Source organism: Copidosoma floridanum, unplaced genomic scaffold, assembly GCF_036245765.1.
Source record: "Copidosoma floridanum isolate Cflo_tuat_1 unplaced genomic scaffold, Cflo_Japanese_pri ptg000020l, whole genome shotgun sequence".
Lineage (NCBI taxonomy): Eukaryota > Metazoa > Arthropoda > Insecta > Hymenoptera > Encyrtidae > Copidosoma > Copidosoma floridanum.
Window position 1 is genome coordinate 19,414,747 of NW_028321897.1, and position 16,433 is coordinate 19,431,179.

The window sequence follows — 16,433 nt, forward strand, 5'->3', positions numbered from 1 at the left end:
GGGTACGACTACCTGGAACTCGTCTCACTCGTCGTGACGGCTCGGCCGTGCTCTCGGCCTTGGGCGATCTCCGTTGTTCTTGCCCGATGGTCTCTCGCAAATTCTTCTTTTCCCTAGCCTCAGCTGCTCTCTCGTTACACCCGATCTTGACCCCGCTCTCGTCGATCTCTTCCTCAGCCCTATCACTTCCCTATCTCTCACCAATACTTCTGTTTTGTCTACTCTGCTCTAAAGATTCTTGCGTTGTTGTCTCGCGGATACTCGTCACTATTCTATTTTCTCTCTCTCTCGTGGCTGCTTGACTCTGCTCTCTCTGATGGCTCTCGCGGTACTGACTCGTTATGGCAGTGCACTTCGACAGATGCGCGCGCCCCTCCCGTCTATACGAAAAATCTCCAACACGCCTAAAAACCGGTAAATTTTTGGAGGTTTCCAAAACTAAGGAATTGACGCGGCCGCTCGGTGCTCACACCTCTCTGACGTGTCGCGAGCCCTCGCCTCTCTCTCCTTCTCTACCTTGCACACATGCTCACCCAATCATACCACACACACTTTCAATCCATTCTCTGGTCTTCGGTCCTTCTCTCTCCTCTGGCTCGTAGTCCGCGGCACCGAGAACACACATTAAGTAATGTGTTATAGATTTACATATAGAAGATATATATGTTTTTCTAGGACTCGGTAGCCGCCGATGACTTGCCCCGAAATATAGGTATACAGTGACGTGATAGCTTTAGCTACCACGTCACAGTTTATAACAAAAATCAAAATAAGTGTGCAATCATTTTTTTCCCATAATACGTAACCCCTTACTTACTTAACATAACTATTTATTCGAAACGTTTCATGATCATTGTTTTCATCGAAATAAATGTAGTCACCAAAGCATATTATTTTACTGGAGATAAAATGCATAATTGAAAGTGTAAGAATTCTATCAACAAAAGTTCATGTAAGCAAGCACAACGCATTACTAACAATTAGCCGTTAGAAAATACAATTATTCATAACATGAATTGAAGTGCCCACAAAAAAGCACATTTAGAAATTTATAAATATTATAAAGAAGCACGAAACTATAAGATTTTAAAGACATATCGTGCTTAAAAGGTTTTTTTATCAAACGAAACAAATTCGTTAAATTAATAAACATCAAAAACATTGAAATGTAAGTTAACAAATTTAATATAATTATGTCGACGGTTAAGAAGAAGGAGTCAGCTCAAGGTTTGATTCAAGACGGTGTCAGTTCAGAATTTGATTAAAAAATGTGTGAGCTCAAATTTTTTGCGATGTAGGTTTTTTTACTAATTTATTATTATCTAAACGCTATTTAATATATAATGCGCTTTGAACCTAATTGCAAGAAGTTAATTTTAATTAACCCAATAAAGTTACTGGTATTTTAATAACATTATACCTATTTACTAAATAAATTAACCACAAATAGCTAATCCCCAATAACCTAATGCGCTTGGTTGCCTGCAGATTTATTTATTTCCAAATAATCCAAATCCCAAACAGCTAACCCCCAATGACCCAATGTGCTCGCTTGTCTGCACTTTTGTTTATTTCTTAAAACTTTGCACACTTACAAGCTCTTCTTTAAAATTGAGGAAAAGTGAAACATCTAAGGTAGTACAACTTATGCTAAGTTTAGAATAAAACTTAATCAATGAAAGCATACCCAAGTAAAGGTTAAGCTACGTTACATACTATGAACATATGAAAATTTTTGTTTCTAACATATGTGTAGTGTGTTAGCTCAATCGAATACGCATTTAGTTTTAGACCCAAAAGTAGTGAGTTCGAGACTCTCGGAATTACTTTTTATTTATTTATTTGTTTTTTTTGTATTTTGTATTTCTATGTATTAAGATATTTATTTATTTATTAATAACTAACTATGTATAAGACAGCTTGCATGTATAAAAGCTAACTCCAATAACCTTTCTCCACTGCTCTGCTTAGGCGTGTCTTAGTTCGAACGCCGATATCATAGATATTGATGTTATTACTCGATGGGTAAGTATTATATGTAATCAGATAAGTTATTATATATTGACCTCCCCCATCTGAATTGTGATATCTATATTTTTTTTTAAATATTTTAATTCATAGAAACGTTGCGCTTATTTTTATAGTGAAAATCGCTGGAGTGCGAAAAAAACTTTGTCAATTAAAATTACAAAGCAGTGAAAAAAGGTCTCCGCTTTGGTCAGAAGTCGAACCTGGGCCTCCTTGCCGGGAAGGCGCGTTAACCAACTTTGCCACCGAAGCCTTGGCGGACACCCTTCTCCACTGCTCTGCTTGCATATCTATGATATCGGCGTTTGACACGCCTAAGCAGATGAGTAGAGAAGGGTGCCCGCTAAGGCTTCGGTGGCGAAGTTGGTTAACGCGCCTTCCCGGGAAGGAGGAGGCCCAGGTTCGACTCCTGGCCGAAGCGGATACGTTTTTTCACTGCTTTTTGCAAAATTTAAATGTAACATAGAGTTATAATATAATATTATATCTGTTTACAATGATTAATAAAAGCGAGTGCTTCAAGTTACTTGAGATTTGGCTTTGAGCTGTAAAATGCATCCAATACGCTTAACTCAGTCAACAATTATTAGTTATTATTTTAACTCTAAATTATAGCTGCATTTACAGCTATAATCAGTTACAACAATAGCTATAATTGACTACAATGTAGCTACAATCATGTACAAATAACAAGTGTAAAAAGTAGCTGTTTATAGCTATAAATTTCTAGCGAATTTTAATTAACAAAATTTATTCAATAATCTTTTTTTTGTAAGGTATATCAACCAAACAAGATTATATCCGTATAATAACACTAAAAGTGGGGGGTTCAAGTATTTTTAAGTAATAAACGAAGAAACAAAAAAATGTTACTGTTAAAATTTTTTTCGTTTATTGTTCAAAAATACTTAAACCTCCAGCTTTTAATGTTATTATACGAATAATATCATCTTATTTGGTTGATACACCTTAAAAAAAAAAAAATAATGAATAAATTCTGTTAATTAAAATTTGCTTGAAATTTATAGCTGTAACAGCTACTTTTGATAGTTGTTATTTGTACATGATTATAGCTTTTTGTAGTCAATTATAGCTATTATTTATACATATAGCTGATTATAGCTGTAAATACAGCTATAATTTATAGTTAAAATAATAGCTAATAATTTTTGACTGAGAAAAGCCTTACCCATTTTAATTTATTGTGATGTTAGTTAATAAACAAGCGCTTGTATTATAAATGACTGAGTAGATCCCAGTCTTCTCATTTGTAATAAATTGAATGTTATTTAACAATCAAGCCACTCGGCTACGGCATGTTGTGTATGAGGAGGTACAGATGTAATGAGCTGTGTAAAGCTGATGTAAAGAGTCTCTTTCGAGCTGTACTCTATTAGCGCCATCCTATTCGCTATGCGCCTATGTCAGGTGGCGCCGTCGAGTGAGGGAAATTGTCCCTTGCTAAGATCGCCAGTATGCATGGGTCCTTACAGGAATTTGTTTAAATAAATTTAAAAAACGGTTGTTAAGAGTGGATTGACCAAATGAATCAATGATTTGAGTGTGTATTATGCCAGTGTACAGTAATAAATTTAGTTTGGTGTCGTCATGTGTACTACGAGATTGGAAACAATAAAAACATGAATTGTGACTGTGATAACACTGAGCATATACATGCTTGCACTTGTGTGGAGCTCGATAAACACAAAGTACTGCTAACATTTATCTATTTCTTACTACTCAGAGTTCAATAAAAGTAAATCCTAATGACAGGTTAGGTTAATTTTTACAAATTTGTATTACGTTTCCGTGGATTACTTGTGTCCTTTAAGCTGTACGCAAGATAATTTCTCTCACTCGACTGCGCCACCTGACATAGGCTCATAGCGAATAGCTCGTGAGTCTCTAGAGTATTGAACTCTGCTTTGAGGGTAATGCCGTCCTGTCTGGCATCACTGAATTGCAGTGTATCAGTATGCAAAAGACACATCTTACACCCTTACCCACTCTGCTACGAACAGTCCCAATATAGGAAATACGATTCCTGCATGTTACGGTGTTGTTCGTAACTTGTTTTTCATATAAATTTTCATTTAACGTATATTAATTCATTTGGTTTAGTTATAAATTAAATTAATCAATAATTTACTTAATAGAATAATTTTTTTTTTTTAATTGTTTTTTCGAAAACTTGGAAATTAGTATATTTAAGCAAAGCACCTTTTCAATGTATTAATAAATATTTATTCCTATCTATTTATTTTCTTACGCTTACAGTTAATAAATAATTGTTTACACAACTTCTTATAGTTTGTCAAAATTTTCAAAAATTAAAAAAAAGTTTGTTTGTACTGTACAAGTTTAATAATTAATTTTTATTGCATTTTTTTTTTCTTACAATTTTTCCATTCGTGATTAAATTCATTTTTTGACTTACGGACGTTCTTCACTTAGTTACCGAGAGATAAGTTCAGAGAAGTGAGAGGAACGCTAATGTGTGCAGTAAAACTACTAATTATTTTTCTCATGTGGATTGCAAGTCGCGACTTCGATCCAGTTATGACCGGCGATGAATGCTGATGCGGAGTGTTGATGGTGGATGAGTGCAGAGGGGTCTCTAATGATGGAGATGTCTATCCAGGTGTGAGATGGATTATTGCGATAAAAGGCGTGGTGTGTCGGATTTGATGGAACGAGATAGAGTGAATTTTCGGTAATTTTTGTGGCTAGAAACTGAGATGAGATGGATGACGTGAGCATGTTTATGTTAAAGTCACCAATGATGATGTTTGAGTATGCAGGCAGATGGTCGGAAAGTGTGATAAAAAACTTGTGTGGTAGAGCGGTGGATGAGCGACGATAAACTATGGCTATGAGTGTTTTGTGGGCAGCTATGAATAATTCAAGTATGAGAAATTCTGGTGTGTTATCAAAGTCTGGAACTGAATTTGCAAGAATGAACATTTTGAACGTATCCCAAATGTAGGCACCAACGCCTCCCCCCTCCTTCCCCGCCCTGTCGAAATGATACAACGAGTAGCCCTCAAGGCCAACGACTGCATCCGGGGTATCGGGTGTGAGAAAGGATTTCTATGACAGCAATGACGTCGGGCGATCTGTCAGCAACTAGAAGCTTGAGTTGGGTGTGGTGTGCATGAGTTAACCGATTTATGTTGGTGTGGATGATGAGAATGGAGTTTGTGTTTTGACTATTGAAGGCGGGCGATTGTATAGAAGCTAGTCATTGGCGTAGTTCAGGTGCTTGCGGCAACAGGCGAGCAAGGTCCGCCTCCGATGAGATGGGCATAAGGTCTGCCGTGCGACTTGGCCGCATGAAGACCTGCAGATCGCGAACCACTGGAGGTAAGTAATTGAGGCGACGCTGGGCCTCACGAGCCTTAAGCAAAAGACTGTGAAGCGGTGCAGGCCATAGAGGGTGACAAAAGATGGGTGTATTTCTCCCCCGCATCAAACAGGTCCCGGCCCCTGACGCTCCTCAAGCGGTAGGACTGCGAGACTATCAGATCGCGAACCCGAGCCGTGGCGAATCCAGCCACCAGTGAGAATGGCTGTGTAGCTCCTGTTGCCGGGGTGACAGCTGCAGAAGCGGCCCGGGTGGGGGTGGGGGCCTTACCAATCCATGGTCTAATCCGAACAATCAAGTTCGCACAGTCCGGCAGCTCAATGGCCTCCAGGACTCTAACCACGAGGAGACGATATCGCTCTGCTGGTGAAGGCGGAAAGCCAATAAATCGGATCTCCATTGTGTCAGATGTCGACGCCCTGGCTTCAAGGGCGCTGAGACGGGACTCATGGCTGTTGATCGCGGTCATTAGCTCGCAGTTGTTGCTGGTATTGATCGCAAAATCGCTACTAAACCATGCCGGGGTGTCAAGCGGCAATGTGGTGGTCATAGTAAATGGAGGTGCATTTAATGAGGTGTTTTATGGGCTATAAGGCATTTGAGAAGAGTCCGTGGTGCGGTGCGAGTCAGGTGAGATCGAGGAGCTGGAAAAGTTAATGATCCTGGGGGCTTTGGTGGTCTGTGATGATAGTGGAGAGTGGGGCGAGATGAAGCGTTTTGCGGCAGATGTTGGGAAAATCGAAGAGGTCAGAGGGGTGGCACAGGCAGGGGCAGAGGGATTGGTACTAGTTGTGGGTAAGCTTGGTATTGCTGGGGAGTAACTCATGCGCAGAAACGGTTGAGAAATGCAGCACTTAGCACACCAACGATTGTTGACTTTGGGCGACACTGCAGAATGAGTGGAACAGCCCCGAGTACTGCGTGAAGACAGCCCTGGTGTGTGTCACTAAAATAGGCAGTTTACAAATGTTACAAATTGGATTAACAGTCAATCATACAATCGTGGAAAAATAAAACTAGTGTATAGGTATAAGTATAGGCGAACGCAAAGAGTATAATTAAAGAGTAGAGATATTAGACGCAAAATAAAATAAAATAAGATACAGTAAAACTAGGCGAACGCTGAGACGTAGTGGTCAGATGGTGTATTGCAGCCACACGGCAGGGCCAGCCACGCAGCAGTACTGTTTATTTGTTAGAGTGAGGCATCAGGCGACAGACGATAATGACAGGTTGCGTCATTTACACAGCAGGCAAGATGTAGGGTAGTGTGTGTAGTGCAATTTGACGATCGGGCAGGCATTTAGTGTGTTAAGCGTGCAGTTTGGTGCAGCGTATACTCTCGGGCGGCAGATTTTGAAAACTTTCTCAGTTTTCACGATTTTCAAGTAGGTGTTCTGGCAAAACGTAAGTGAAAGTCTCTGCGCAGGCGCCGGGGACTCAGCAGTCAGTAGCTAGAGTTGTGAGTACCCATATCAAGTTGGTGGACGTGGGTCGTGAAATTGGTCAAATTGGGCCAATCAGCTGGTCCGAAGAGCTTGGCACCTGTGCAGGTCGGTGAGACGAGAGCGGAAAAGTTTCCTCACCCCCAAAGGCTTTCGTAGCAGACTCAAGCTTACCGTGGCTCAATTTGTTTAATGAAGCCCGTAGTTTATTGCTCAGAAGAAGTGCATGAGCCTACCGGCAAAAGAATCTGCAACAAATTTAGTACAGTGCACGACAGTGTGACTCAAAAAGTACAGACCTGAGGGAGCACACAAGAAGCACGTCCAGTCACACTCACCGCGAGAGAGAGAGAGAGAGAGAGAGAGAGAGAAAGAGAGAGAGAGTTGAGAGAGTTTTTGAGAAGGTGCGTAGAGTGTTAAGAGAAGAGAGAGAAGTGTGAGAGAAGTCTAACAGCTGCTGTGTTCTCCTAGGACAACGAGGTCTCCAGGTCGAGGACAACGGAAGCCGCTGAGACAAGAAGAAGAGGGTAAGAGAGAGAGAGAGAGAGAGAGACAAGAGAAGGAGTGAAGCCGAAGGACGAACGACCCGCTCGAGGACCCTGGACGACATCGCGCTGGGCTGGACTCGCCGACGTTTGACCAGGAGGTGAGGCTAGAGAGAGAAAGAGTATAGCGAAGATAGTGAGAGAGAGAGTGTAGTGTGTGGGTTGATGAGACGAGGTGTACGAGAGACCGCGAGGTGCATGTTTGGGAGTGCTGCCATTGTTCACGCGTTTTGTCGTGTGTGAGGGTAGATAGCAGAGTTGAGAGAGAAAGAGAAAGAAAATATCGTCAAGCTGAGAGAGAGAGAGAGAGAGAGTGTGTGTTTAGAGTGTTTAGAAGTTTATTATGCCTTGGGGAAGATCTCCATCTGGCCAAAGTTCAATTACATGGTTGCTGGCAAACTTATAATTAAAGCTTAAGAACTACAGATGTAAGCAAGTATTTAAATCTAATGCTACAGAGAACAATAAAAAAACAAAAGGTAAAGTTAATAAGGAAAGATAAGCGAAAAAACAAAATTGGCAAGTAAAATTGAAAATGCAAAAACAGTAATGATAAGGCGAATATAGATAAAAAAGGCTAATGTAATACTAAAATAAAAGATATCAAAAAGGGCTGTGTGAAATATTAAGAAGGCATTAGAGGACTAGTAGGATGAGATGAAGAAAGTAGTGGAGAGGTCATAAAGAGAGGATGAAGCGTGGGATAGGTGCTCGTGAGATTGGGAATGACGCGTAACAAAGTTGGTGAATAGTGCTATAGTAATGACGTATGGTAAGTTGGAATGAAAGTACGGAAAAAAAGATAATGTGGGTGACGCTTGACAGAGTTTATGGAATACAGAAAGCGCAGGATAGGCAGCTACTGAGGGACAGGATGGTGGTGGTTAGAATATTTGAATCATAGAATCTCATTACCAGGCCGCCTACGCTGCCAAGTGGCAGAGTACAGGGCCTGCAGCAATGCGCTAGATTATCATTATACCTTCTTGCTTTACACGCTCGTTCCACTTGGCAACTTCGTTTCAATCGCGCTGAAGAAGGGTATCATGGAGTAAGGATTTGAAAGACTGGTATGGGTAATCGGCAAGGTTGATGGGAGCAAGAAAGTTAATAACATCGGAAGCTTGGATGTAAAAAGGGTCATCACGTGCTCGGGTGCGGGATGGAGGTACTATGAGGATGGGTTGAGGACGGCGTAGGGTACGTTGGTTTAAGGCTGTTTGAGCGGTGGGACAAAATGGACTTGCAAGGTAGGCTGGGCTGGGCATTGATGTCGGATGATGTTGAACGCAAGGCACCCCAGATGGTATTCACGTCTACTCCGGGCAGACAGCCAACCCAGGTCTTATCTCCATGGTATAACATAAGCGATGCGCGGTATGGTGCCTATCACAAAATGAACACAGGCATTGATGGCCCTTTGCATTTTTAAGTCACGGGTGGAGTCCAATCCGAAGAAGACAACGAGGCATAATCCAAGTGAGAAAAACTAGGGTCCCAGCAAGCGATTTACGTAGGCCACGAGATAAAGCGTGCCTATGGAATCTAAGAGAGCGCAGTGCATGATGCACTTGCTAAGTGATCCTGTTAATTTGTGGGGCCCAATAGAGAGTGGGGGTGAAAATGACTCCCAGGTTCGACACACTCTCTACGAGAATGATTTTGACACCGTGGATGTAAATGGGGATGAGAGATGAAGGATTAAGATGGGAAATGTAAGCAAGGCTGCCAAGAATCATGGCCTTGGGCTCAGCCGGGTTCAACTCAAGGCCGTTTTGGCGGGCCCAAGATGCAACAGCCTGAAGATCACGATTCAAGCGAGCTATGCTTTGGTTTATGGTAGCGAATGAGCAGTGAAGATAAATTTGTGTGTCGTCGGCGTAGATCATGTGGATGGAGTGTGCAAGGGAGGCTGGGAGGTTGTTGATGTAGAGTGAGAAAAGGAGAGGGCCAAGGACGCTACCCTGGGGGACGCCCGCCGGAGCTGGGCGCCAGACAGACGGCCTTCCCGTTCCCCCCTTTCCCCCAATGGCCTGATGACGATCGCGCAGACAACTATGAAGGAGGGTGAGGGCACTATTGCAGAAGTTAAGGCGTCTAAGCTCATTTAGTAGCTTCAGGTGAGGTACCGTGTCAAAGGCTTTTGAGAAGTCAAGGAGAACCAGGATGGTGACTTCCTGACAATTTATTGCCTCTCGTATATCCTTAGTCACACCAAGAAGGGCGGACTGAGTGCTGTATACCTCTTCCTGGAACCTGCTTGACGAGGATGTTTAGCTGGTTGAAATTAGATATGTGTTCTGAGAGCTGACGAAATAAGACGTGTTCAAAGATTTTGGAAATTTCGCAAAGAGAGGCTATAATGCGGGTGGCTGCTGGTGAAGTGTGTTGTCGTACCTTGGCCAAGGGGAGGATGAGGACCCTCTTCCACATGTTGGAAAAATGGGAGTGTTGAATGAGGCTTTTCAAAAGAAAAGTGAGGAATGGTAAGATGAGGAGAAGCGAGAGGCGAAGCATTTTGTTGGTGAGACCATCATGACCTATTGCCTTTGTTGTGGATGAGAGGATAGATTGATGAATTTCGTCTGAAGATGTAGGTTTGAAAGTAAATAGGGGGGGAGGGGGATTTAGTGGTGGAATGCTGACGAGTAGTGAGTTTAGATTGTTTGAGGTGAGCGGTGGTTGCGAGGCTGTGGTTAAAGTGTCAATGAGACTGTTTGGGGCGAAGAGCTGTGCGGGGAAGGTTGTGAGGTGCCAGTGAAGTTGAGATTGCGAAGAGCTCAACATTTGTCTTTTAGGTTTGAAGCTGAGTCAATGAGATGTGCATAGTACGTGTTTTTGGATGTTGAAAGGCTATTCGAGACCTTTCTGCGGAGGTAGCGGTGACGATCAATGTCAGATGGCAGTCCTGATTGCCGGGCGTTCCGATAGGCTTGATCTCGAGACGACATCAAGTTTCTAATTTGTGGAGCGACTCAGGGCTTTCTGAGACGACAGAGTGATTCGTTTGATAGGGGCAAAATTGTCAAAAGCATCCAGCAGAACTGTCAAAAAATGTGCTGTAAGGATGTCCAGCGACTGAGGATTGATAGAGGTACAAGGTGAAGTAAGTGATGCGAGAGAGGCAAAGATGTGAGACGAGAGTAGTTCAGTATTTATGTGTTTGAGGTCGCGTGATGGGATGATTTTTGTGATGCGTGGGACCTGAATAAAGCGAAGGGCGACTACAATCCAATCATGCCCAGCGATGCAGAGTGAGGATGACTTTTGGTAATAAATGAGCGCAGAGGGATCTTTGATGATGAAGATGTCGACCCAGGTATGCGATGGGTTGTTGCGGTAGAAGGCATGGTGAGTTGGCTTAGAGGGAACTAAATAGAGTGAATTTTCGGTGATTTTAGTGGTAAGAAACTGTGATGAGAATGAGAAAGTGAGCATGTTGATATTGAAGTCGTCTGTGATGATAATGTTTAAGTAGGCGGGAAGATGGTCTGAGAGTGTGTCGAAGAACTGGTGAGGGAGGGCAGCAGTGGGGTGGCGGTAGACTGTGGCTAATACGGTTTTGTGCGATGCTATGGAAGTTTCAAGAATAAGAAATTCAGGTGTATTATCAAAGTCGGGGTTTGAGCTCGCCAGAATGGTGGTCTTGAAAGAATCTCGTATGCAAGCACCCACGCCGCCTTCCTCGGTGAGAGAGAGAGAGAGAGAAAGAGAGAGAGTATAGTAGTGTGGGAGATTAGGGGCAAAGTGTGAGTGTGTGCATAGTAGTGTAATATATTTAGGACGAGCAGGACGTGGTGGACGTGCGCTCGCGGCTCGTGTGGTGCGAGTCGGAGTCGCTGCAGCGCAGTCCAGGGGACGAGGTGAACCGTTGTAGTGTAGTGTATGGTGTATCGAGATACTGTGTATTAGTGTAAGTGATTAAATAAAGAAATAGTTGAAGGTATTTGTTTGTGTGTTGAATTAATAGTTCTCCCCGAAAAACAAGAGAACTCCCGCGCCAATCCCCCTTTTTCAGGAGAAGAAACCCAAGAGGTGAAAGGGACAAAGGTGACGAACATGATCGAGATTTGGAAACGCTGTGTCGGCACCTTTCTTTATTTGCAGATGAAGAAACAGTGTTACACATTTGAAAACCGACTGATGGGTCTGTTTGAAAATTCGATAGGTTTGTCTAAAAGTCATCTTTTGTAGCTAGGATATTAGGAGATTCTTTCAAATCATATCAATGCCATTTAACGTTTCTTTTTCATAAGGTTACATGTTAAATATCGATTTTTCAAAATGTAACATGTATAGAATAATGGTACAGTCAAACGAGCTGCAATTTTGTAGGTATTTTTTATGCTATTTAAATATACGTTTACCATTTAAATAATATCTGTCAAAAAAACCCAATATTGTTTTATACAAGGTATCTTTTATACTCAAAATTATAAAATAATTTTATAGAAGTATAACTTCATACTTGGGTACCCAGGCACCCTCTGTCCACTGGCAGATTTTAGAAGGAAGATTGCTACTGACTGCCATGCTAAAGAGTGTGCCCACTTTTTTCCGGTGGTTCAAGCCCCCCCCTCCCGGCTAAGCGGCTTAACCAGGCGCACATTTTTTTAAGCGCGATAGAGAGGTACGAGAGGAGTGGATTCGCGTGGAAATGTCCATGTAGGCGCATATCTTGGAGACGCGTGGAAGGGGTATACCGAATGTGCGCGCACGAGGAGAGGACTGGAAATGTCAGCTGTACAGCTGAGCGCACAGCCAAAGCAAGCGACGACACGAGTTTCTCTCTTTTGAGTCTTTTGACTCTGTAACCGAGTATATGCTATGTATATTTATTTGACTTGCTCTCGCTCAGGCTTCAATATTATCTATAATACTTATTGAATAAAATCGTGGAACTAAATGCTCATTAATTATTTGCACAGACTTTTGATTTTAATACATAATTTTTTCACTCTCCCGTACTTTTAAAATTCCCAAATTCATTTATGGTCTTAAAAAATATATAGCTTCAACTATTTTTTAAGGTTTTCAGTACAGCTTTAACCATTGATTTATTAATTTTACACCTCCTAACTGCTGTGAACTGTAGGACAAGCTCCGGAGGATATCCATGAACATATGTGACTTCGAAAGGTAATTTACGTGTTCTTCGGATAGCAAAGATGGATAGGGCTTATGCCACTTCCTGGATTGTTTTGCACTTATAAGTTAAACCCTTTAGGGGTTCAAATCTACATCGTGGTAGATTTTTTTTCTTTCTTTTTTTATTCAATTTATTATTTTGTCTTCATTTCTTTTATTTATGCATTTCTTTTATTTATGCTTTGTTAAAAAATATATATGTGTCGTCAAAATTTTTTTTGGATACATCAAAATAAATATTGTAAATTTGATACTTCTTGTTAGCAAGGCAATTCCATAATTTTATAATACTAATATAACTTTTAAGGATTTGAACATAATTTGTGCGTTTTAAAACTCCTAAGAAATTATGAACATCCTATTTACGACAAAAAAATGCCGAAGGCAGAAGAAAACTCATACTTTTACTACGATTATTATCAAATATGATTATTACCTGTAAAGTACAACTTACATCCAATCATACGTGAATATTTATCTACGTATGTATATTATATTTCTTAGCTTATATTTATATTCTTTATAAATACCTTGTGGTTACTGCATTGACAAAATTCGTTCTACATATATATACAAACATTAAAGCAGATTCTCTAGTCATTATAAATAGTGTGTCTTTTAAATTAAAGAGTCTTACAGAGACTGAACAAAGCTTTTTTTATTCAAGACATATTAGTTACAACTACTTGTAATTTGGAGTATGGATTAAGAAAAAAAAAGTTGTATTGTGAATAAACAATAAACCTTTTTACCTACAATAAATTATTATTGTAATTTTTCAGAAATAGTTACCAAAATTTTTCGACAGCTCGTTAATCATATACAGGTAACAAAAATTTTTTTTTCTCTGTTTTGAAGGTGGTACTATGTACATTTTTATACATTAATAACTATAAAAAATATTAGAATTTTACAATTTAAATTGCACTTTTAATTCTCGCAATCGGTCAATTAATTTTACATTTTTTGCAACACACAATGATTTGCATAAATTTATCCAATTGTTTGTAGTTGATAAGATGGACCATTAAAAAACACCTCTAGCCATACAACGCAAGGCAGCTAATTTTTTTTGTAGTGATATTAGCATAGTCGTATTGTCGGTATTTTCAACCACGTGACACAGGTTGCTTTTATTTAAAAGCTCGCGGAATTCTCACGACGAGTAGCTTAACTAAAACCTTTAAAATGCCGTTTTCATAGTTCTACATATTAATTTACGAGAACGATAGCTAAATTAATTTATCATAAAGAAGTAAGCACTTAAATACAGAAAACAGTAGTTTGAATATACTTCGTGATTTAAAAAAAAATGGAAAACTAGGATAAATAATTGGTCAATTTTTTCAGATAACTGTAGATTTTTTAAAGAGTTGGCACTACAAACTTATATGTTGAAACTATTTTAAGGGGGTTGTCGTGGTAAAGTCAACTTCAAAATTGAATTTTCGTATTAAAAACGTCTTTGTTGTGATTATTCTTAACAAAACAGGTAAATAATTTGCAAATCAGATGTATAGACCAGAAAAATGCCCAGGAAAGTAAACACAAAGGTTAAAACAACAAATTAACCTAACTTTTGTCTCAGACTATACCACTACATAGGTATTCTAGTAACATTGTAACTGGACTTTAAACTGTTGTATTTTAAAAATGGTGAAGCTAGGCTTCCCCAATTATAGCATACTCATTTCAACTATTATAAACCCTAACATATTAATTTTTTAAAAGATTCTTAAGAAAATTTCAAACGTTATGAGTAAAAACGTTCATTTTCCGACAAGTCCATCTAAAAGCATGTGTATAAGTGGCCAACTTCGCGATTTTATTTTTAAAAAATGGTGTATCTAGGCTCTTTGAAATTTTAATATGTTATTTATGATACTGAAACATACCTATACAAATTTTTTCTGAAATTTCTTAAAACAATGAAATATCACAACATCCCCGTAACTTAATCGAAGTTTTTGCTAGCAGAAATAGATCCAAAATTTTTGACAGTGCAATCCAGACTCAGTTTTTACTAATATAAAAATTCGTAGTTAAAAAATTTTTTTAGTTCTCACAATTCCTGATTCTAAATAATTTATCACGTTAGCATAATAAAGACTCTTCTCAGAGTAATAGGCGTAAAAGAGCCTTTTCAAACTGAAAATAAGAAAGAGCCTTTAATTTTTATTTATCCGATTTTAAGTTGGTACTACATTTATGTGTGTATATGTATAATTGATCTATAAAAATATATACATTACTACCTTAAAATAGAAGTAAGCAAATTAGTTAAAAAGGCATTGATATCTTATTGCTGAACTCCTCGTTTTGCTCTCCAGTATAGAATAAATGTGTGGATTCGTACAGGGGTACGAGACCAACCGAGAGCTGGGTGAGGAGCAAATAAGAACTCAACAAAGAATAATCTTGAGCGATGATTCGTTAGGCTTAATCATACCAATCGACGCTAACACCTCAGTGCGAGTGTACCTCTGTATAAAAAGGCTTTTTCTTTTAGTTTAAGAGGACTTCATTTTGCCCGAAAATTTAAAAAGGCTCTTTCTTGACTTTTACTCTAAAAAGACTCTTTCTTGCACTCGACCGATTGTATCATTGTTAAAAGTATTACGATGCTTTTCCTGCATTCAATATAAATGATTAAACTTCCTTTATAATCTACAGCCTAAAAATATGTTCATTACAATCATCACCCTTAAAGGTAATTCATTTTTTTTTTTTTTTTAACAAAATACTGCGGTATTATAAAAAATGTTTAGTCTCAGAATCTTGCCGAATAAATTTTATTACTTATTTATCGAACTGTTTCATTCATTATTGTTCTACTGGCTGTCTAAGAATAAATAAAAGTATTACACCTTATTAAAGATTTGCAAACAATTTTAAAATATTTACAAAACTATTTTATTTTGTGTTCATCAAATTCATTTACTGATTAAAATTTCAACATTAAGTAAATAGCAGTAAACGGGCGGCTTTTTTTTGTCGTAAATAGGATGTTCACAATTTCTTAAGAGTTTTAAAATACACAAATTATGTTAAAATCCTTAAAAGTTATTTTAGTATTATAAAATTATAGAATTGCCTTGTATCAAAGTAACAATATTAATTTAATTTGTTTTGATGTATCCGAAAAAAAAAATGTTGACTACATATTTATTAATATATATATATATATATAAACGAAACATAAATAAAAGAAATGAAGACAAAATGATACATTGGATAAAAAAAATATCTCATCTGAAGTGCAAAACAATCTTCAAAGGGGCAGAAGCCTTATCTATCTTAGCTATCCGAAGGACGGGACGTATCTCTTTCGAAGTCACATATGTTCATGGATATCCTCCGGAGCTTGTCCTACAGTTTACAGAAGTTAGGATGTGTGAAATTAATAAATTAGTGGTTAATTTTTTGAAAACATAAATAGATTTGGGAATTTTAAGAGTACGGGAGAGTTAAAACATATTGTATTGAAATCAAAACTCTGTGTATATAATTAATGAGCATTTAGTTCCACGATTTAATTAAATAAGATTTATGGATAACATTGAAGCCAGAGCGAGAGCAAGTCAGTTAAATATATACATAGCATGTACTCGGTTGCAGAGTCAAAAGACTCTCAAAAAAGAAAAACTAGTGTCGTCGCTTGCTTTGGCTGTGCGTTCAGATATATACAGCTATATAGCCGACATTTCCACTCCTCTCCTCGTAGGCGCACATTCGGTATACCCCTTCCACGCGTCTCCAAAATGTGCGCCTATATGGACATTTCCACGCAAATCCACTCTTCTCATACCCCTACTGTGCTTTTCAAATAAAAAAAAAAAATATGCGCCTGGTTTGGCCGCTTGGCCGCGGCGGGGCGCTCGAACCACTGGAAAAAAGTGGGCA

General features: G+C 39.0%; 1 non-coding gene across 1 annotated transcript; it reads left to right on the forward strand.

The window, feature by feature from the left end:
• The first annotated feature begins 2,376 nt into the window (after positions 1-2,376).
• TRNAP-GGG (transfer RNA proline (anticodon GGG)) lies at positions 2,377-2,449 on the forward strand. The gene has a single exon. It is a non-coding gene; the product is annotated as a tRNA-Pro (tRNA).
• Positions 2,450-16,433: the final 13,984 nt, after the last annotated feature.